This window comes from Hordeum vulgare, chromosome 2H, assembly GCF_904849725.1.
Source record: "Hordeum vulgare subsp. vulgare chromosome 2H, MorexV3_pseudomolecules_assembly, whole genome shotgun sequence".
NCBI classification, from domain to species: domain Eukaryota; kingdom Viridiplantae; phylum Streptophyta; class Magnoliopsida; order Poales; family Poaceae; genus Hordeum; species Hordeum vulgare.
Genome location: NC_058519.1, coordinates 336,018,476 through 336,042,878, shown reverse-complemented (window position 1 = coordinate 336,042,878; position 24,403 = coordinate 336,018,476).

The window sequence follows — 24,403 nt, the reverse complement described above, 5'->3', positions numbered from 1 at the left end:
AATCTTGAGGTGAACTGCGTGCCTCGGTCAGATGTGATCTCCTTGGGGACTCCATGGAGGGTCACAATACGATGGATATACAGGCTGGCCAGTTGGCTACCATCATAAGTGGTGTTGACCGGAATAAAATGGGCCACCTTGGTTAGGTGGTCAACGATGACTCATATGGAGTTGTGTCCCTTGCTTGACTTGGGCACACCGGTGATGAAGTCCATGCCGACTCTGTCCCACTTCCATTCAGGCACTTGTAGAGGTTGTAGCAGTCCAGCAGGTCGCTGGTGCTCAGCCTTGACACGCTCGCACACATCACACTTGGTGATATAGGAAGCTATTTTCCTCTTCATGCCATGCCACCAGAACCTTTCCAAGAGATCTTGATACATCTTGGTCCCACCGGGGTGAAGCGAGTAGGGCCTGTTGTGGGCTTCTTGCAAGATTAAGTCCTTGAGTTCATCCTTATTGGGTACGCATAAACGTTTCCCAAACCACACGATCCTTGCTCATCCACTGAGAATTCTGGGGTCGTGCCTTCCTAGATATTCTTCTTGATGCCTTCAATGCTCTTGTGCCCCTTCTGTGCCTCTTTGTTGTTGTCTGCCAGAGTGGGTTTCACTTCGAGGTTAGCTAGGAATCCTGGTTCAACTAGCTCCAACCCAAAGCTCTCTAGCTCGTCATATAAGGCGGGTAGCCTTTCCTTGAGCATAGCATTCAAGGTGTTGGCCTTCCGGCTTAAGGCATCGGCCACCACATTGGCCTTACCAGGGTGGTATTGAATGTTGAGGTCGTAGTCTTTGAATAGCTCCAATCACCTTCGCTGCCTCATATTCAAATCCCGTTGAGTAAAAATATACTTCAGACTCTTGTGGTCAGTGTATATTTCACATCGCTTCCCGAGAAAGTAATGTCGCCCTGTGTTCAAAGCATGCACTACGGCTGCCAACTCAAGATCATGAGTGGCGTAGTTCTCCTCATGTGGGCGCAGTTCTTGTGATAGGTATGCCACGACCCTGCCGTCTTGCATTAGGAAGCCACCGAGTGCGGTCCTTGAGGCAACACTGTATATCACAAACTCCTTGATGATATCCGGAGTAGCCAGTACGAGGCGGTAGTCAGTCTCTTCTTCAGCTCCTGGAAGCTTTCTTCGCACTCCGGCGTACATTCAAACTTCTTGCCCTTCTTCAAGAGCTGAGTCATTGGTCGGGCGATGCGGGAGAATCCATCCACGAACTTGTGGTAGTATCCGCGAGTCTGAGGAAGCTTCTAACTTCCTTCACATCGATTGGTGACTCCCAGTTGGTTACCATGGTAATCTTGGAAGGATTGACTGCCAATCAGTTTTCCGTCATGGTATGACCCAAGAATCGAACTTCGTACAACCAGAATTTGCATTTGCTAAACTTGGCATAAAACTGGTGCTCTCGAAGCTTTTCCAACTCTACCCTCAAGTGTTGCTCATGCTCTTCGTCGGCCTTGGAGAAGATTAATATGTCATCGATGAAGACGACGACAAACTTATCCAGGTATTCCATGAAGACTTTGTTCATGAGGTACATGAAGTATCCTGGGGCATTGGTCAACCCAAATGACATGACTGTGCACACGTATAGATCGTACCGGGTTACGAATGCCGTCTTAGGTATGTCGTCGGGTCAAATATTCAGTTGGTAATACCGGGTTACGAATGTCGTTTTAGGCATCGGGATTCTTGTTGGGGCACTGCCTGGAGTACTGCCCAGTATGACCACATCCAAAGCAGGTAACCTGCCTTGGGATGTTGGGCTTCACTCCACTTTTGTTGGGCGGGTTGATCGATGGATTGGGGTTGACTTGCTACTGGACTGGTAGTTCTGGCAAAATGTTGGTGCCTTATACTGCTATTGTTGATAGCTGGGTTTTGCCAGGGCGGATTGCCTCGGACGTGTCTTCTCGTTACTGGAACCTCCATTACCCATCAGCTTACGTTTATGGGTGTCATCCATCTCACGATGCTTATCCTCCAACATGAGGGCCTTGTTCACCAGATCGCAGAAGGTCCGACATTCACAGACAACCAGCTGATACTGAAGCGACTGTTGTAGTCCTTCCATGAAGCATTCCACCTTCGCAGCTTCAGTGCTGACGTCTTCCGGTGCATACCTTGACAAAAGGTTAAACTTTTGCAGGCACTCCTTGACAGTTCCACTACCTTGCCTCAGAGCTCGGAATTCCCGCTTTTCCAGGGATAATGTGAGGGGCGCAGAATCCTTCCTTGAAGTCAGTCTAGGAGATAGCTTGCCCTGCCCGCATGATCTGGAACCCGTCCCACTAAGCCATGGCTGTGCCTCCGAGACAGTGAGCAGCGTAAAGGACTTTCTAGCGGTCGTCGGTGCATTTGACCAGCACGAGGAGGTCTTCGATGGTGCGGATCTAGTCATCGGCATCCAACGCTTCAGTTGTCTCTGTGAATATGTGAGGTGTAGTCCTCATAAACTCAGACAGAGTGGAGCGACTATTGCCATTTCCGTTCTGCGGTGGATTGTTCACTAAGACTTGAGCCAGCTATTGGATGGCGGCATTGTTGGCTTGACGTTCCTCTCGGAGAGCCTGGAGGAATTGAGCCACAGTCATGCTCTCCGTAGGAGGCGGTGGCGGGGGAATGTCGCCTTGCTGCTTCTCGGGGTGTTCTCCAGCTTGGATAGACCCACCAGTTCCTGGCTGCTGGCTAGAAGTTCCAGTGCTGGGGTTGCCGAAGGTGCTGGTGTGGGTAGAAATCACCATCCTGTTTGGGAGTAGACAGGTCAATACAACGAAGTAGTCAGGGAATCATAAGGGATGACGCTGCTAGATAAAGGGGTTTGGTACTGTGAAAGTGTGTGAGACAACAAAAGGTTTTGAGAAGACTAATGCAATTACTTAATTAAAACAAGTGATGTAGTCGCTTACAAGCTACCTAAGGCAGAAATGCGGCTTGCATCAAACATGAACATGAAGCACACAACACTCATGGTTCTCATGAACCGATACATGGACTTGACTTCGCAGGGGAGATTTCTAACTTGCCTAAGACATTACTCTAAGCGGCGGACTGCTCGGTTTCGTAAGCAGGTTCTACAGGGTCTTCGTCTTCATCCTCATTGGCGTCTTCTTCCTCCAGAGGTGTGGGGAATGGGAGAGGTCCATTACAGTGTTGCTTTGTTGGCGCAGTGGTGAGGAGCCCAGTGTATTCTTCCGCGGTCAGATGATGACTCTGTATGGGAGTAGTCTGGAGCGGAGGTATCCCTCCTCTAAAGGCAACGGCTGACTGCCCTCTGGGTGCTGCTTCCTTCTTGACCTTGCAGGTCTTCGTCTTTTCTAGGCGAAGTAGGTCCTTGACTTGATGTAGTTCTTGGTGAAGCGTCACATATTCCTTGATTAGAAGCTGAGTGAAGGTGTCGGTGGAGAGGCTAAATTATGTCTGAAACCTGAGTGGCGTCCCATCTTCCGGTGAAGGGTTAAGTGTCCAGCTCCCGTCAATCCCGTCCTTGACAAAAGGCAGGCGGCGAGTAACCGGATCGTTGGGTATCTCGGGAAGAATATCGCGGAGATGCACGAGTGCCTCTCGTGCGGCTATCTCCACTACCAACATCAGATTCTCCATCTGTGGTCCATCCAAGAACCAACTAGTTGGGGAGTAATTTGCCTTCACTATCACCTCCACGTGATATTCCTTCATGTCGGCGTTGACCCAGTGCTCGTCGTATAGAAAAATGGGAGTATGGCGTACTTGACACTTCTCCAGGTTGTCTCCCAAAAGTAGGAGAAGTCCAATTTCTAGAAGCATCTTAGGTACGATGACCATCTACAGGGTTTTTAGGAGAGGGTTAGAAATTTGTGGGTCGTAAGAAATGGTAGTAGGGTGTAGAAAATATCAAGTGTAGGGGTTGAGTGTACTAATCGACTCGGCTATCGTCCATGCTACCTAAGGCTTCCTACAATCAGGATGGCTTTGATGCCAGCTCTGTGGGGACCCCGACTTACGAGTCGAGATCGCTGAATGAACGTGCTGAGTGATCCCATAGATCAATGCTCACTGAACACACAGATACTGAATAATAAGAGCCTTACATCCAACATACTGTTTAATACAACAAATGACCATCATGGCCAATCTCACATAGCTAGGGCCTATAAGGCCAATCACATCGATACAACTACTAGCGGAAATCTTGGGGATGAATGGGAGCCTATGACATCAGCCTTCACCTACAGTCATTCTGACTGGGAAGCGTCCTAGTTCGCGTGTCCGTTTCCGATGACGAATTCTTCTCCAAACTCCGGTTCTTCCACGTCTGGTCAATAACATAACCGGTGGCATGCCAATGAGTACTTTGAATGTACTCACAAACAGCCCATGATATAGATAATGCAGTGGGTATGATAATAAGCGATATGCAGCATTGGCGGAAAGCAACATTGAGTGTAAATAAACTTGATCATAGACGAGTATGGATATGCATCATAAGCTAGATGATATTTAAAAGGATAGATTACATATATCAACAGATATGTTGAGGGCTGAACACTTCGGGTTCGCCCGATATGCCAAGTCACCAAACTTGGTCATATCAACTCTTTCACATATCTCTTTGAACACACCCACACACTTGGTTTATGCGGAAACGACTGGACGTAGTTTAAGCAACACCACCCAACTGTCCTTGACCATGGACAGGGCTATTCGAATAGTTTTACACTCTACAGAGGTTGTAAGCTATACCCACGAGATCCGAGAAACTTCCGTGTCATCCACGACTCGTGGTATATAACATACCTGAGGTAAGTACCCAATCATTGCCTTTCCCCTGACAATACTAAACAAAGAGTTCCACTCAATTGGTACCCAGCCCACATGATGTACGTCTTACGAGCGCCGACTCTGGACAGTATCATCCATGCCGGGACCAACGGTGTGCCCGGAACTCGTAAAAACAACATAGTCGACCTACTTGGTACGTCCCCGTCATGAGAGTGACCACATATCACTCCCGCCACTAGTAATGTGGCTCTTTGCTAGCACTGATCAAAGTAGTCAACAAAGCCCCATCTCTTAAAGGGGTATCATGGTCGTACATGTAAGGTTGGGATGGTCGACACATCATTAATCTAATCCTGTTTCTGAAACCACTCACACAAAACATACCCGGTGCACCATTGCTTCACAAGTGGCCACCTAACTCATCATCACCCTCGGGCATTAGTGGCACCCGACGGAGTTTTCGTAAACCAGTGATATTTACCTTCATCATGCTGATGCTTCTACTATGAGTAGAACTACCGTCTACTTGTCAACATAATGTTAGCGTGACCCTCATAGGTATTAGGATCATGCTCAAATGCAAGGGCTCGAGAAGAGCCATCGGTAACACCATATCGATGAGTTACCAAATACTCATGATCATATGCAACAGGAATAACACTCTACTTGGCATGCAAATGATATTTTGCTCAAGCATGGTCAAAGGGCTGCTTGCCATGATCAGCTAAGTATTCGGGGTCTTCGGGGTCTTTGAGTCCAACTCCTTCGTCAAACGCGGAATCAATCATCGTAGTAATAGTAATAATATGAGTACTCACTCAAAAATGGAGCACACACTTACTTTAAAAATGTTATCCTATTCTGATAAATCTATATTTTATAGTTTTAAAAATATTTGTCTTTGGTTTTGATGAAAATATTATTTTTAATATGCAATTAAGAGGAGCTAAAATATTTAAAATAAGCCGTCTAATTATAACTATGCTGAAAAGTTTTCCTAAAAATTTGTATAACATCTCTATTAAATTGTACACATTTTTAGAAGAATTGTGGTGGAAAGATAATTAAATTTGATTAAATAATAATCTATGCAATAATATTTTAAAAACAGAATAAAAGTAAAAAAGAAAAAGGGGCTCAGCACTGGCATGGCTCGGCCAGTGGCTGGGCCGGCCCAACCGGCCAAGCGCCGTCAGATTCAAACCTGATGCGCGGCCCCCTGCGGTCAACGACATAGAGATGAGAGAGGGGGGAGATGCGCCACCGATAGGTGGCGCATGCCTGTTGGGGTCGCCTTCCTCCTGTGGACGGAGCGGAGGAGAGGCACGCTGGCGGCGACACCGACGCCCTCATGCCCCAACGACGGCAGGAATGGAACCAGCACATCGCCGCCTACCTACTGGTGGTTGAAGGAACGACGAGGAGGCCTTGGGGCACCGACGAAGAGGTGGCCGCAACGGAGCCAATTTGTGAGGTGGAGGAGAAGGGTGCTACGGGCAGGGATTTGTTCGGAGGAGAGGTGGGGAAGCTCCGTGAGCTCACTACGGTCACGGAGGAGGCGAGAAGAGCGCAAGATCAACGGAGCTTCAAAGTGGCAGGGCCTCGGTCGATCTCGAGCACTAGAGCGCTTTGTGCTCGAATGGGGTTGTTGGGGGCTCGATTGAGGTTCTAGAGGAGTGGTGTGAGGGTGCTGGAGCGAGGGGGAGGCCTATGTATGGGCCAGCGACGGCATACCGAGCAGGGAGCGTCGGTGGTTTCACAGTGGCTTGCAGGAGAGGCAGAGAGAGCTCAGGGTCGAAACCACGGTATTCCGGACGTGGTTTAGGACCCTAGTGACTCAACGAGAGAGAGAGAGAGAGAGAGAGAGAGAGAGAGAGGACAAGGTGCGCGCGTGCTACGTGGCCGCGTTCTTCTGGCCAAATCTGGCACGCACGGGCACGCGTCGCCCTGGTCAGCAGAGAGGGGGCGGAGGGGCCCTGAGGCTGCCCTACTTCAGGTGGGCTATCGGAGACGCGGAGAGGCACCGAGGGGAGGTGAGAACCGGCCGGGGCTGGCCACCTTTGCCTTGGGTGCGCCCTGTAGCGCGTCGAGAGCGTAGTTTTAGAATGCCATGGTATGCTGGCGGGCTTTGGGTGCTTTGGCTGCATCTATCGTGTCCGGGGGGTTGGGTTGGATGATCCCTAGCCGTTAGAGAGCCAAGTATCTCCCTGCTAGTCAAAGGAAGTGATTAAAAAGGAGATGTCACACTTGAGCCAGTAACTACAATAGAGATTTTGGGCTCTTCTTCTTGGAACCTGAGAGGGGCCATTCATCTGCAGTTGAGGAGTGGTGCTGGCAGCTTGCACGAACAGTTTGGTGGAAAGGGTGTGGGTGTAGAGTGAAAAAGTGCCTTTTTACCAAGCTCGCAAAAGGTGTTGGACAGGTGTTTGGGGTAGCTACCCTTCAGCACTGGGGATGAAAGTTAACATGATTGGGTTTGATGGAAAAATAGGATGTTCCACCAAAATTGAGCTTTATTTGACATGTTTGGCAGTGCAAACTTGAAATCACCCCAAATGGGCAGCTATGCCCTTTCAAAAGGGAATGTTGGTAAATTAATCCGCACCTATCTAATCTTTGGCAGGGTCTCCTCACTTGAGGTGTTGAGAACTCCTGCAAAGTTTCAAGTCCTTTGGAAAAACTTTGATATGTAGAGTTGCTTCAACTTGATTCTAGACACATAGGTTTATAGTATTATTTGGTGAACCAAACTACCTTGGAATGACGTGAAACTTGGCATGGCCACCAAATATAGCTTGGGAAGCATGCTAGAATTTTCTGGGAATTTATTGAAAATATTTCCTTTGGAAATATTTCAAAAGGTCAAAACAGACAAAATGGTTTTCAAGGATTTGTTCAAATATTTTGAACTTAATTAAGGGTTGAAAATCTTATGTATGGAAAATATATGTCGTGTGAGTATCTCCAAATTTTCTCACATTTTCCAAGGCAGAAAAGTAATTTTCCATCCAGGAATATCATTTCTGGCCTTAGAAAAGGACATGCAAATAAAATAGAAAAACATTTTATAAAATAATTATTTTATGATTTTGGAGAGTTAAAATAGTGCAAATAATTATTTTATGATTTTGGAGAGTTAAAAATGAGAAAAAGGTTTTTATGGAAATATAAAGCATACACACAAACAATGGCAATAATGGTACTCAAGGCACTTTCTTAAAAAGTTTTAATAAACTCAGATTTTTGGAACGCTATAGTTGAAGTAAGGTAAAAAGAGGGTGTGACAATATAAAAGACAAGTTCTATAATGAAAAATTCCCACTAGCATATGGAAGTGACAAAACAAGAGACTCTCTATATGAAGAGTATGGTGCCCCATTGAGGCACAAGTGTGGTAAAGGATAGTAGTAAAGTCCCTTCTCTCTTTTTCTCTCATTTATTTATTTGTTTTTGTTTTTTTCTATATTTGTTTCCATGGTGGGTACTTTTTTTCCACCTGCCCCATTTCTATTTTTTTGGTGGGATCATTTAGCCTCCATTTTACATTTTATGTCCGGAGTCTCATGCCAACTTGTGGGGGAATCATAGTCTCCATCATCCTTTTATCATTGGGAAAATGTTCTAATAATGATGATCATCACACTTTTATTTACTTACAACTAGATATGAAAATATATGAGACAATATGACTCAACATGAATGCCTCTGGTAGTGTACGAGGATGTGCAATGATCTAGCGTAGCAAAAGATATCAAAAAAGGGATAAGCCATGGAAATATCATGTTAGCTATCTTATGATCACGCAAAGCAATATGACAATGAATTCCCAAGTCATGTATATGATGATGATGGAAGTTGCATGGAAATATATCTCGGAATGGCTATGGAAACACCATGATAGGTAGGTATGGTGGCTGTTTTTTGGAAGATATAATGAGGCTTATGTGCAACATAGTGTATCATGTCGCGGGGTTTGGATTCACCGGCAAAAGTTGCCCCGATCCTCGAGGTGAGATTGGGGAATGCATAGTATCGTAGAGGCTAGCAAATATGTGGAGGTGAGAGTGTGTATATCCAGGGATTCACATTACTCATAAAGAAGTTACATACTTGTTGCCAAATATTATTTGCTCTCTCGAAGCAAAGCACTACTCACATGCCCCTATGTAGGAGGTTCGTAGGAGTTAACCATCTTGCGCCCCCAATTATAACCGTACAAAGGATTTCAATCAAGGATAAATTATGCACCAACTTCATCACATAACTAGAGACTATACGTGCATGCTTCGGGAATCACACATTACTATCTTAATGCCATAATTATCCATCATTATCCACTAGTCCACCCACACATTACTATCTTACTTATCCATAGTTATCCATAATTATCCACTAGTGCACCCACACATTACTATCTTAATGCCACAAAACTATTGCAGGGAATCAAACATATCATATTCAGTGATCTACAAGTTTTATGTAGGATTTTATGACGAACATTGTAAACGACCAATTCCTTTTGACTCTCTAAATAGGTATAAGTGAAGCATGAGAGTTTAATTATTTCGACAAAACACCAGCACTAATCAATAAAAGGGAGACAAAATAGCATTGTGCAAATAATGGTTTTCTATAAGTAGAGAAAGAGGCATCGAACTTCAAATAATATAAGTGAAGCACATAAAGTATTCTATAAAGCCATACTCAAAAGATATAAGTGAAGTGGAAAGAGAATTATATAAATCAACAATGTAATTTCCCATACCATCTTGCTACATATCTAAAAGTAAAATAAAAAGTAGACGATGCTCCAAGTATTTACGCATATCATGTGAACAAAACAAAAACTGAGACTGTCGGATTTCGGGCTCCACAAAACCCTCGAGATTCAGACTCAGGGGCGTGCGCGGAGGCCACACAACTGATTCATTTTACCAGGCTTGTTACTCAGCGAGCAAGGCTAAGAACCCACGCGACACTGAGGGAGACAAGGGACACGACAGTTTACCCAGGGTCAGGCCGCTAGGAAGCATAAAACCCTACTCCTCCTTTGGTGGATTGCCTCTCGTGGAGGTTGCTGAATGAACTCGTACAGTGTTCTTCGGCCCCCTGAGGTTCGGTGGCCTTAGCGGTGTGATGGAGGATAAGTCAATAGCTAGGGTTTCGATCCCTTTTACGAAGGAACCTATCCTCTCTATATATCGGCGGCCACGGTCCTCTTCCCTTATCATTTTTGGCGGGAAGGGATCCCACAACGACCGGTTATAAATGTGGACAGAGGAACATGCTCCCCTGTCCAAAGGTGGTCTTCGCGTGCAAAGTGGGTTCCCGCGCTGCACGGGTGATGTCCGCCCTGCTGGCACGCGGCGGTGGCTCGGTTACACCAAAGTGGAAACATTTGGAAGATGCCTTCAAGTCCCCCGTACGTATTGGCCACCTTTGCACCCAAGGGGGAGCTGCACTGCTCTGCTATCTATGGTTCGCATGTCCTCCTTCTGCGTCACCCTTGACTCCTGAGGCTGGGCCTTTCCTTGGAATGTCCGCTACTCCGGAGGGGTCCTGAGGAGGCTCCCTGCGGGTCTTGATGCCGTTCCTCCTCGTGAGGCCTGGCCCCTCACGAGGACCTTGTCGAGCCTGCTGATGCTTGGTCGGTAGAGTGGGCCACCCCTCGGCCGCACACAGGCAAGCCTGGGTACCCCCATTCCAAGAACACCGACAGTAGCCCCCGGGCCCAAGGCGCGCCCGGGATGGCTTCCCGGTGAAGCCTTGGAGGCAGCGTGAAGCGTCGCGGGTCCCAAATGTCTGCAGGTCAGGCTAAGCACGCGCCGCCCAGCCTGGTGGCAACGCTCCAGTTCCCGAGGCGACCGGAGGCACGGACGATCCGATTGGGGTGACGCTTGGATGCGACGCCAGCCATCATTGCTCCTTGGGGGCGACACTTGTACACACGCCACGCGGGCGCGTCCCTCACGAATTGCACGGGCCCAGGGATGCGAAGGGACGCCAACCTGCTCTTAGCTGCCTATTTAACCTGTTGAGGGTGATAAGGCTTGCATCGCATCAGTCTTCCTTGCCTCCCACCTTGAGCCCTTCACTCCCTCAGCATGGCGCCGACGAAGAGATTCTCTACCGCCGATAAGGGGAAGGCCCTGGCGAAGGTCCTGCTACTCTATCTACCAAGAGGGGACGAGGCCACTCTCAGAATTATGTGGCTGCGCCGACAGAGGCCTCCAGCGGACGCGGTCGTGGTTCCACCCGCCCGGGGATCTCCATGGGCAGCAATGGCGGGACGTCGATTGGTGTCGGTGCCCGTAGCGGCCGTAGTGGGAGCTCGGTGATGGCCACCTGACCACCTCGCCCGCGGATCCACTCGCCTGATACGGCGATGGAGTTCATGACGTGGGTGGAGAGGTTGGAAATTGCTTGGCTCCAGCTGCCAACTTCTTCGCGAAGGTGCTGCCGACCGGCTGGCCTTGGGGCCTCTAGTTGCAGGGCAACGGCTGCTGCGGCGGGCCATCCTAGGTTGTGGTTGAAGTCACCCCCGACTGTTACGTGTATCTGAACCGCGTGTGGCAGACCTTCGCCCGTGCCCGAGGCCTGAAGGGGAGGTGCTACCTCCACTTCAAGTACGATGGGGAGGCGACGCTCTTCGTTAAGATCTTTGGGGTCGAGGGTGACCGCCTGGGTTGCTGCCCGGAGGACGCCGGTTGCGGCGGCCCCGTAGACGAGCCCGTCTCCGATGACGGGCGCTGATCCTCCGGCAACAACAATACCCCCTCCGGAGGGAGCCCGAGCGATAGCAGCTACGACGAGCCGCCTCGCCGCCGTGCCCGAGCATCGGGAAGGAGCCCCAAGCGCTGCGGCGCCCATTTGCTCCTGCGGCGCCTGTGAAGGAGGAGGACACGGATTGAGTGTCGGCGTGTAGGTGCCTGGCGTTGGAGGCTGCAGCCCTCCTTCGGGATCTCCATCGCTAGTTGTCACCTCCTTGCTTTTGATCCCGCATCCACGGAAACAGAGATAGGCCCTTTGGGTCTATAATGGATTTGGGCGGCCGCCCCTTTTGTTAGTGATGTTGCTTCTCCGCTGGTTTAGATACTTAGCTTGTTATGCTTGCGGGATCTCCTCCCTTGTGGCGCATGACTGAAGTGCTCGGGGGGGGGGGGGCTCTTGATCGGTTGGTTTTTTCCTTGTTGCACGTGAAGTGGGTTGATGCTCTATGTCAGCTGGCCCCGGCCCGTCACATCTCCCTGCCACCGTGAGGGCCCGACCCATTACCAAGGTCGTTCCTCACGTGGCAAAGCCCTGGCACCGGGGTGCCAGGTGGCTTTGTGACCAGTAAAGCTCCTCATGCGTTATGCTCAGGAACCCCCTTAGACATTCAAGCGGTTGTACGTCGACAGGTCCTAGTCCCGCACATTTCCCTGCCGTGAGGCACGACCTGTCAAGGTCGCCCCTCGCGGAACAAGACCCTGGCACCCAGGTACCAGGTGGCTTTGTGACCAGTCAAGTTCCTAAGCCTCCTTAGACGTTCAAGAGGCCCTCATGAGTTCCGTTTTTGGAGGTCCCTAGTCTGCATTCAGGAAGCTCTGCGTCGGCATGTCCAGTCCCGCATATTTCCCTGTCGTCGTGAGGCACGACCCATTACCAAGGTGGTTCCTCGCGGGGCCAGGCCCCGGCACCGGGGTGCCAGGTGGCTTTTTGACCGGTAAGGGTCCTGAGGAGTTATGCTCAAGAGCCCCCTTAGGTGCTCAAAATGTCCCAAGATAAATAGCTGTTGTGAGAAAAGACTAAATGTTGTTCCCTCTGCAGGATGGTGAGCCCAGCCGCGCATAGGACTTTTGAGCGAGTATTGGTTGGCATGAGTCTGCCGACTCGTCAGTGAGTACCACGCGTGGGTTCGGGCGCCAAGGCCTTGGCGAGGTGCCGGCACCGTGCACCCCAGACCCTGCTCGCAGGGTGCGAGCGAGTGGTGGCGAGCGGATGGTGGACTCAGAGGAAAAGAGCGTGCTACGAAGAGTTCGAGAAAAAAAAGCTTTTGCAAAGGCTTCATTTGGAAAGGCCCTGAGTTTTGATTTCATAAATATCAACAAAACCAAGCCAGAAAAAGCAAATGCAAGCCACGTCCGGCACCTAATCTATTCTCCGCCTCCATCGCCCCCAGCGCTGAGCATAGGGCTACCAATAGGCGTGGAGTGGACCCCTTCCGCGTCCTCGGGGGGCCCTGGACGTATACAGCCTCGGCTCATTATTATGTGAGAGTGTCACGGTGGGGGTGTATAGGGGAGGTTACAAGGATGCTTTGGCCTCGCGAGTGTCCCTACCCTCGAGACATTGGGGCCTGAGCTTCTGGAGTCATTGGTGGACTGTGTTGATTTCCTCCGATTTCTCCACTAGGCGTGGATGGACCCCTTCCGCATCCTCGGGGGGCCCTGGGCGTATACAGCCTCGGCTCGTTATTACGCGAGAGTGTCACGGGATGAATTAGGTTCCGGAAGGATTGAAGGAGGATGCCGAGTTGACGCACAGGAGGCATAGAGGCAGTGCACGGGCGGTGCATAGTCGTCACTGGTATAACTTGCGGAGGTGCTCGATGTTCCAAGTGTTCTGGATGGGAACCCCATCTTGAGTCTCCAGACGCACGGAGCCAGGCCTGGAGACGTGGGCGATCTTGAATGGGCCCTCCAAGATGGGCGAAAGCTTATGCAAACCCTCCCTGGATTGGACCCGCCTTAGGATGAGATCACAGACTTCGAGGGTCGTGGAGCGGATGTTGTAACAGTAGTAGCGCTGCAAGGCCTGCTAGAACCTTGCGGCTCGGAGAGAGGACTAGTGGCGTGCCTCCTCTCCAAGCACGAGGTCTATCCCCCACACAATTTCCTGATGCTCCTCATCGAACGCCAAGACCCGCGGCGACCGGTGCTTGATTTCGTGGGGAATGACCGCCTCTGCTTTGTAGACGAGGAAGAATGGGGTTTTGCCGGTGGGTTTAGTTGCAGTGGTGTGGATGAACCACATTACCGATGGGAGCTGGTCGACCCAACCCCGGCCGCAAGCTTCAAGCTTTTTCTTGAAGCTCCACAGCACCTCCGCGTTGGCGTGCTCCACCTGGCCAATGCTTCGACAATGGGCCACCGATGCATAGCATATCTGCGTACCGAGGTTAGCACAGTAAATCTTGAAGAGCTGACTGGTGAACTGCGAACCGTTATAGGTGATGATACGGTTTGGGAAGCTAAAGTTGCTCACGAGGCCCTTTATGAAGTTGACGGTGGACCCGGCTGGGATGGTGCGCAAGAGCCCCACCTCCACCGAGTTGGTGTATTTGTCGAGGTAGAGCAAGCCCCCCGCGGCCCGCAGGAAAGGCCCCAATATGTCCAGCCCCCAGATTGCAAAAGTCCAGGAAAGCAGGATGGTTTGGAGGCCCTCCGCGGGCTGGTAGATCTGCTTGGCATGGAACTGGCAGGGCTCGCAAGTCCTCACGAGTTCGGTAGCGTCATCTATATCCCAGTAGAAAGCTGAACTGAACGCCTTACCTGTGAGCGTGCGCGAAAAGGAGTGATGTGCACAGTCCCCTCCGTGGATATCGGCCAGTAGCTCGCACCCCTTCTCCCCGAAATGCACCATAATGTGACATCGTTCGGGCGCCTGTGGTACAAGGTGTCGTTTCTCATGCAGTAGGTTGAGGCTTGTCGTACTTCTTGTTCCGCATCCTCTTCCTTCTGGAAAGGTACCGCGAAGCAGATATGCCCCAAGCTCCTGCATCCAATCATCGTCTTGAGCATGCAGGGCCAGGAGCAGTCGAGCCCACGAGGCCTAGCCGCAGTCCGGAGCCCCCGAGGGTGGTGCTGGGGGAGCTCCTCTCCACGTGGTACCGGATCCTCAGGTGAAGGCGTTGCGAAAGGCTTCAAGAGTCACTCCTCGAAAACGCCTCACTCTTGAGCCTCGCGACGGAAGCTCTTTTCGCGATGTCGTCCACCTCCTTGTTTTCGCCTCGTGGGACGTGCTGCAGCTCTAGGGACTGAAAATATTTCTCAATCTTACGTACCTCCTGCGGATATGCCTCATATGTTCGTCCTTGGGTGTGTACTCTTTGTTGGAGAAGTTGACGAGGAGCTGAGAGTCGCCCATCACGGTGAGGCGCTGGACCCCCAAGGCCGCCACTGCTATGGGTGTGTACTCTGCTATGTTGTTGGAGACCTTCTCGCCCCGCTAGAAGCAGATCTGCACGGCGTAGCGAAGCCTATCTCCCATCGGGGAATTGACCAGGACACCAGCCCCTGCTCATTTTGGCATGAAGGCTCTGTCGAAGTGCATTATCCATCCCTCGGGCACCTCCACTCCGGGGGCAAGGAATTGGCTCCCTTCCAGCCCCTGGTCCGGTGCGTCCGTCCATTCCGCCACGATGTCGGCCAGGGCCGCCCCCTTGATGACCCTGGTCGTGCTGAACTCGATGTTGAAGGCCTGAAGCTCGATGTTCCATTCGACAACTCTTCCTGCTGTGTTTGGGTTGTGCAGGATCTTCTCCAAGGGGTAACTAGAGACGACCTTAATCGGGTGTCCTTGGAAGTAGTGACGCAGCTTGCGCGAGGCGACGAGGAGCGCTAGAAGGAGTTTCTGCTGCATGAGGTAGCGCGAGCGTGCGTCCCGCAGTACCATGCTGACAAAGTACACTGGGTGCTCGACGAGTGTGCGTCCACCCAGGGCATGATGCTCCTCGGTGGCTTCAGGAGGTCGGGGCATTACGTCGTCCGAAGGAAGAACGGGGGCCTTAGGAGGGCAAGGCTCCTCATGACACGATCCATCAGTCTAGGCCTCAGGTCGTTCTTCTTGCGGGGGAATTGGAGCTTGTGAGTCGTGCTAGCCCCCAGGCGCTGCGGACTGGGGCCCACTAGGGCCTCCGGGGTCCGCTCAAAGGCCCCCTTTCTTTTCATGATCTTGAAGAAAGGAAGGGCCCGCTCGCCAAGCTTGGAGATGAAACGACCCAGGGAGGTGACACACCCCGCCAGCTTCTGCATTTCCTTGAGGGTTGTGGGCGCACTCATCTTGTTTATGGCAATAACCTTTATTGGGTTTGCCTCGATCCCCTAGTGCAACGCCAGTAAACCAAGCAGCTTGCCTGATGGGACCCCGAAGACGGACTTCTCGGGGTTGAGCTTCAGGTTGACCTCCCACAGTCTGGTGAAGGTCTCCTCCAAGTCCTCCACCAGGGTTTTTGCTTGCCTTGACTTGACCACGATGTCGTCGACGTAGGCCTCCGCATTCCTCCCGAGCTGCGGCCCCAAGGCAATATGCATCAACCGCTTGAAGGTCGCCCCGACATTCCGCAACACAAAATGCATGCCCCCATAGAAGTATACCCCGCACGGAGAGAGGAAAGATGTCTTCTCGACGTCTTCCACTGTCATCTTGATCTAGTGGTAGCTCGAGAGTGCATCCAAGAAGCATAGGAGGTGACACTCCGCGGTTGAGTCCACGATCTGGTCGATGCGTGGCAGCGGGAACGGGTCCTGAGGACAAGCCTTGTTGAGATTCGTGAAGTCAACGCACATGCGCTCCTTCCCCCACTTCTTCGGGACAACCACTGGGTTGGCCACCCATTCTGGGTAGCGCACCTCCCTTATGACCCCTTCTTCCTTCAATTTGCGCACCTCCTGGGCAACGAACGCTTGTTTCTCCGGGGCTTTCCTCCTTGCCTTCTGCTTCACCGGGTGCACGTTCGGGTAGACCATGAGGTGGTGCTCAATGACGTCCCTCGGTACCCCCACAAGGTCGGAGGCGCTCCAGGCGAACGCGTCCCTGTTTGCCCTAAGGAAGCCCACCAATGCCTTATCTTGGTGTTGGGGAAGGTTCGTGCCATTGGTGAAGGTGGGAGCCAGGCTTCCTTCATCCACCGGCACTTGCTTCGTCTCCGCACGGTCCTGGGAAAACAACTGCTTATTCTACACGGGCGCGATGTCGTGGACGTCTCCCTGGTCCTCCGTGGCAGGTGCCTCACCCTTGGAGTTGGCACGCGCCCTGGCCGTGGGCTTATGGGATAGCCCGAGCACCCGTGAGGCGTCCTTGATGTCCCCCACGACGGTAATCATGCCGCCGATCCCGCGCATCTTGACGACGTTGAAGCCCGGGTGCGCCGCCGCCATGAACTGCGCGAGGGCGGGGTAGCCAAGTATTGCGTTGTACGGGAGGTGGAGGTGAGCAACATCGAAGTCGATCTGCTCGGTGCGGAAGTTGGAGCGGGTGCCGAACATGTCAGGGGGACGGATCCGTCCCACGGGAACGACGGATCCCGCCACTACCCCAGAGAAGGTTTCGAGGGCGCCAGCTGCTCTCGGGGTAACTAGAGCGCGTCGAATGCCTCAATTGAGATGACGTTGAGGCCCGCGCCACCATCAATGAGGGTTTTGGAGACAGCCACGCCGGATATGGTCGGCGTGTACATCATGGGAAGGGCCCTGGCAGCTGGCGGGGCCTTGGGGTGATCTTCGGGCCCAAAGGTGATGTTGACCTCTAGCCACACGCAGCGTTCCGGGGGCTCGGGCCTTGGGCGAGCCGTCCCCCTGCAGGAAGCGCTTGATGTGGCGGCCGGAAGGTGGTGCCTATGATCCGGCGAGAATGCAAGCGACCGTAGGGACGTCCCTGTTTGCTCGGACGCCGTCCACTATCATGGACCGGCAGCCGTCGGTGGTTGCACTTGCATGGAGCCACCTAGTCGAGATCTGGTTCCTGCTATTGGCGTGGAGGCTCCGACCCGCGCCCCCTACCTGGCGTGCCAAATGTCAGATTTTAGGCTCCACAAAACCCTCGATATTCAGACTCAGGGGCACGCGCGGAGGCCACGCAACAAATTTGATTTACTAGGCTTGTTACTCGACGAGCAAGGCTAAGAACCCACGCGACGGTGAGGGAGACAAGGGACATGACAGTTTACCCAGGCTCGGGCCGCTGGGAAGCCTAAAACCCTACTCCTGCCTTGGTGGATTGCCTACCATGGAGGTTGGTGAATGAACTCGTACAGTGATCTTCGGCCCCCTGAGGTTAGGTGGCCTTAGCGGTGTGATGGTGGATGAGATGGCTAGGGTTCCGATCCCTTCTACGGAGCAACCTATCTTCTATATATATCAGCGGCCACGGTCCTCTTCCCTTATCGTTTTTGGCGGGAAGGGATCCCACAACGGCCGTTTCTAAAGGAGACAGGGTAACATGCTCCCCTGTCCAAAGGTGGTCTTCGCCTGCAAAGTGGCTGCCCGCACTACAGGGGTGACGTCTGCCCTACTAGCGGGTGGCGGTGGCTCGGTTACACCAAAGTGGAAACCTTTGGAAGATGCCTTCCGGTCCCGCGTACGTCTTGGCCCCCTTTGCAGCAAAGGGGGAGCTGCACTTCTCTGCCATGTGTGGTTCGCGTGTCCTCCTTTTGCGTCACCCTTGGCTCGTGAGGCCGAGCCTTGCCTCGGAATGTCTGCCGCTCCGGAGGGGTCCTGAGGAGGCTCCTTGTGGGTCTTGATATCGTTCCTCCTCGTGAGGCCTGGCCCCTCATGAGGGCCTTGTCGAGCCTACTGATGCTTGGTCGATAGAGTGGGCCAGCCCTGGACCGCAGAGAGGGGAGCCTGGGTAATCCCGTTCCCAGGACGCCGATAGACACATACCGATAATTGTTGAAGAATAAAGATGGGATGCCTTCCAAGGCATCCCCAAGCTTAGATGCTTGAGTCTCCTTGAATATTTACTTGGGATGCCTTGGGAATTCCTAAGCTTGAACTCTTGTCTCTCCTTGTTCTTCACATATTGATACCTCCTCGGCCTTCAAACACTTCATCCACACAAAACTTACCAGAAATATCATTAGCGGGGTTAGTTCATATAACATAAAATCTCATCATGTCCTGCCATAAAATTAATGTATAATTATAATATAACATTACTTACTATATTCTATTAGAATTCTATGGCTCCCAAGTCAATGGGGGCTCAGCAAGAATTCAAACATAGGCTCACAAAGCAACTATAACATCAATCTGTGAAAAATAGGACAATCTGGAAAGATGCAAATGAAACGTATACTTCTTTAACTCAGAAAATTAAGAACAATTAGGATGTGGTCAAAATTTTTGTAACTATACTGCGTAACAATTTCAGATTTTTTTGACGTTCGAGTGAAATAGGAAAAATCAAAAACTACAGCCAAAGTTTCTATTTTTGCACAACACATATCAAGCAAGAAATTTAAACATCCTAAAGGTAAATCTTGGCACATGATTTTTATAATATAGTGGATTTATACAAGGGGACAATTATTTTTGTTGAATAGTTTATGTACTCAAGATTCACAAAGTTTCCATGGGCATGAACAAAGTTCAAGGCTAGCCCCCACTTCAACGGTGCTCATCTTTCTCACTTTCACCTTTCATTTTGAAAAAGTTTTAGGTTCCTCACTTTATTTGTTTAATTTTATTTATTTTAAAATCACACAATATAATAAACTGACTCTCTAATATATCCGAATTGTCTCCCTCGCAGTGCTTTCTTTAAAGCCATTAAGCTAGGCATATAGTGGTCAAGTAACTGATCCACCCGGATCCCAAAGTATATTAAAGCCAATTTTAACTAACATAAATTTGTAATTTAGTAGTGAGCATAAAGTGATATATATATATATATCATGTAGAAACTAAGTCTAACTCTCTTCCTATGCATTGGCATGTCATAAAATAACAAGTCATGCACGTCAAGTGAAGGCAAATACATAGCATAAGTAGTTTCTTGCAATTTTATCATATTGGAAACATAGAGAGGTGAAGATTTGGTTCCTCTCTCATCATAATTGCAAGTAGGAGCGTAAAACACATGCATATTATATCCATCAAAATCATCATGTGTAGTGGTAAAACGCAACCCGTCACTAAGTGCACACTTCTCTCATATAGTGTAGTTGGGAGAATTCAAAAAAATAATAGGGCTATCATGTGTGGGTGCAATAGCAACAATTTCATGCTTAACATAAGGAACTACATAAAGTTCATCTCCATAAGCATGATTCATATTGGCATCATGGCCACAAGCGTAGCCAGCATCAAGATCATCAAAAAGGGATATTTCAAATGATTCCAAGGGATCATAGCAATCATCATAGCATTCATCCTTCGGTATGTGCGAAGGGAAATTAAACAATGTATGCCTTGAAGAGTTACTCTCATTAGAAGTTGGGCACGGGTAGCTAATCTTCTCTTCCTCCTTTTGTTCTTCGCTCTCCTCCTCATCTCTTTCATCTAACGAGTTCACAATTTCAGCAATTTCTTCTTCCATATATTCCTGCAAAATATTATTCTCTTCCAGGGAAGCAAATATTCTTTCAATAAATTCTCTAACATAAGCATTAGAAGCATAGTTTTCATAGCAATATTTAAGTATGACAAAATTGTCAGAATTGTAAAGAGTAGCATCATACTTTCAATCAAAGTAGCAATTTCATAAGCACCCTTAAAAGCAACAAATTCTTCAATTTTCTCAACATCATAATAACATCAGGACTCCTTGGCGTAAGAAGATAATATTTCATTGTCATTAAACACACATTTGATGGGAAGGTGTTTTTTAGTTTCTTCAGAACAACAAGTAAAATCATGTATTTCGCATATATTCCAAGCATAGTAACACAAAGTATTAATTTGATGACACAAGAGTTTCCCCTTTTGAGATCAGCGGCGTCACACATAATAAGCACGCTTATTTCATGATCTTACATCAACTAAGCTAGTTTGTTTTTCAGCACGAGCACAAAGGGATCAAAGATGATACAAGTAAAAAGCTTCAATAGTATGATACATTTTAAGTGGTTCCTCAACCACTACATTAGCAAGTACATCTAATCTTTTTGGTATTTTGCGTTTCCTACACGTAAATAAAGATATAAAAGAACTTAGAACAGAAAATAAAATTACTTAGTGATGAAGCAAACAAGCACATACGAGTATATTAACCGCTACGCTATTGCTCCATGACAATGATGCGAGAAAAGGTCTTGATAACCCACAAGTGGAAGGGATCGTTTGTAGCATTTTTCCATAAGTAAGAGTGTCAAATAAAGTGATGAGCTAAAGTAAAATTAATATTCTCTCATGTTGTATCGACCATCGATGCAACTCTATGCATGCTAATGCTTAGTTTACCTAGAACATGCAAGAAAGTGCTTTGCGGGAAGGAAACTGTATATACTTAGTAGGTGTAATAGATAGTTTTTGAAGGTAATAAAAACTAGTAAATAGAAGTTAGGGGTTGTCTAGATCAATATTAATTTAGTTGTTTAGTAGAAATATTTTTTTTAACGCAGGAGAAAGATTGTCCATAGACAATTGAATATGACATCATAGATACTTATCATATGCAATGAGGGAAAGGCATACACTAACACACTTTCCGTACTTGGATCATATGAACTTATGATTGGACCTCTAGCCAGAATCCAGAACTAATAGAAATCATTAAGGTAAATAAAACCATAGCATTGAACATCAAGTCCTCTTTATTCCCATATGCAAACAACTCCCTTACTTGGGTGTAAACTCATGTCACTCTAGCCACCCACTATAAGTGTATCATGAACTTATTGCAAACCCTCCAGCGGGATTCCTTCATGTGAGCGCCTCATGGGAGGCACCTTAGGACATTGTCATATCAACATACAACTCATATCAATAACATCATATCACAATTATTCCATATGACAAAAGAGATCTACTCAAGCATCATAGGATAGCCACACAACATTGGGTAATAATATATAAACTTAAGCACCATGTTTAAGTAGATATTACACCAGTGAAAAGAGGGTTCACACTGCTGCATATAGGGGGAGAAATTTTTTGGTGATGGTAGGGAAGTTGTTGGTGTAGACCGCCATCACAATGGTTGCCCCGACGGCGCTCCGACGCCACCAGGAGAGAGGTGGAGAGAGCCGCCTCCTTATTCTCTTTCCTTGGCCTCCTCTGGGAGGAGGGTTTCTCCTCTTGTGCATGGCCGCCATGGTTTCCGCAGGGCACGGCCCCTCCGAGATTGGATCTCTCTCTCTCTCTCTCTCTCTCTCTCTCTCTCTCTCTCTATTTCTCTTCTCTTTTTGCTACTTTTCTCACCCTTTACCATTTCTTAAATATCCGGAGATCCGTAACTCCGATAGGGCTTAAATTTTGAGGCTATTTTTATAGCGAAAATATATTTCTTGTGGCCAATGTAGAGCTCCAACCGACTTAAGAGGTGTCCCTAAGGCATCAGGGCATCGTGTTGCATTGATTCTTCTTCAAAAAAACCACATATATTCCAAAAAAAATCTCCATAAATTTTTATCGTGTTTGGGCTCCGTTTGATATGGAATTTTTGCGAAGCAAAAAACCCACAAAAAACAGGAACTAGCATTTGGCACTGAATAAGTAAGTTACTCCCAAAAATAATATAAAATGTTGCCAAAAGTATGTGAAAGTTTTATAACATTGGAATGAAACGATAAAAATTTACAGATACTATGGAGGCGTATCAACCCCTTGGACTATAAAAGGATGTCTAGGGCTACCTTTAGAAAGGCCAACTCAATATTCATTCTACACACATAGCTGCTGCCCTCGAGCATCCTTGTCGGGCGAGTGCACATGTACTATGAACACACACATAATCCACCAGAACAAAGAATCGGCATAGGATTTTATGCTTCCGAGCGGCTCCAACCTATCTAAACCACCGTGCATCCAGCTGTCGACGATGCTCTTTGTGCACCCATAGTCCCTGTAGAACAGTAGCAAACGGGACTTGCCAGTCCCATAGATCGTCGGATCGCCCCCAACCTATGTTGGAAATTGAAAGAGAAAATACATAAGAATTGTATCATAATGTGGACTAATTACCAAGAATAACATAAATATCAATAGGAAATCATGATGCATAATGGACGTATCAACGTCAATGACAAAAACAAAGGCTATAATATCAATAATGGTCCCATCGACGACATTGCACCCAATAGGTAAGAAGAAGACCTTCCAGAAGTCGACTATAACCTAGAGTCCATGGAAGATTTAAGCTTCAAACCTGATGAATTCAACATCCCCGAGGAATCATTTGATGATTCTAAGTTGCAGGCCTTCCATTGGTGGTTACTCAGTACCGCCAAGGGCATGAATCGCCAGTCCCAAAAGCTTAGAGATGAACAGGGCATGCTTATCGATAAGAGGAGCGAGGTCCTCAATGCCGAGCAAGAGCTTGAAGGAATATTCATGGGTAACATGCATTATCCGAGGAAAATCCTGTTCCTCGAGTTCGATGAAGAAGTCTTTGACACCGTGTTGTTAAAGCCTGAATAGGCCTAGGACCAACCTCCTCGGGGTTGATACACACTAGCGGGAGGATATACCAATCCCCCTGAGGTACCTCATCGTCGTGACATGGGCCCACCTCCACCGCGGAAATCATACGACATGCAAAAGAAATTAGCACAAGCTGCCCATCTCGATTCATCTATGGATCGAGAGAGCATTCGTCGACTGAGCATGCGGGCGATAGGATTGGTCACCCAAGTATTCCGACACTCATGACAAATCAAATGATCGCACGCTGGCAACTTCAGATGCACGACATGTCAAAGGACAAACCCAATGAAAGGCTCACCTCGTCACCTTCAACAATAAAGTGATGCAGTAGTAGTTCCATGAAGAATTTAATCCTATCAACCTCGACTAGTATGACAGAAAAACGTATTCAACCATATGGATTGTGTGCTTCTTCATGCACATCCACATGGACCGAGGAGACGATCTTCACGCCATCAAATAATTCGCCCTTAAGATCCATGCATTAGCTCACCACTAGCTTATTAGCCTGCCTAAAAACTCGACCCGGAACTAGGAGGACTTGGAAGATGCTTTTCAAGCAAACTTCCAAGGCACCTAAGTCCGATCTCTAGACGCCAACATGCTTGGTCACATTGTACAAGAACCAGGGAGTCGACAATAAAGTTTGGAACAGGTTCTTGACCAAGAAGAATAAAAATGTGGATTTTCGGGCTGGCGAGGCCATTGTAGTTCTTAAGCAGAACATCCATGATGAGTGGCCCGCTAGAAAGCTCGGGCAAGAAAAACCCCTCATAGTGGCCGCCCTCACACATTTGATGATTGTCTTCTATGCCGGGGAGGATAGGTGGCTCGCCTATGGCAACAACCAAAACGGCGATCTGAGCACCTCTGAGGTGCGCGATGGGAACAGTAAACCCCGACCTCACAAGAATAGCAAGTGCTGCATAGAGGACATAGCAGCGATGGCAAGGAGGGCAGGTAAATGTCGTATTCAGCGGCTAGCATGGGTGTAATAGACGTAAACCTATTCAGAGAAGTAAGGATGGCTCATCAACATTGGATAAAATACTAGATAACCCATCTGCCTTTGAAATCAGAAATCCGGATCACCCTTGACCAAAGTGACCACTCAACGAGCATCCGTCTCAAGGGCCCAATGGCTTTAGTCCTTGACCCAATCATGGATAACTATCATTTGACCTGGGTCCTCATGGACGGTGGTAGTAGTCACAACTTGATTTACACAAAGACAATCAAGAAAATACACATGAGGCCAGCCAGAATTAAACCCAGTACCACC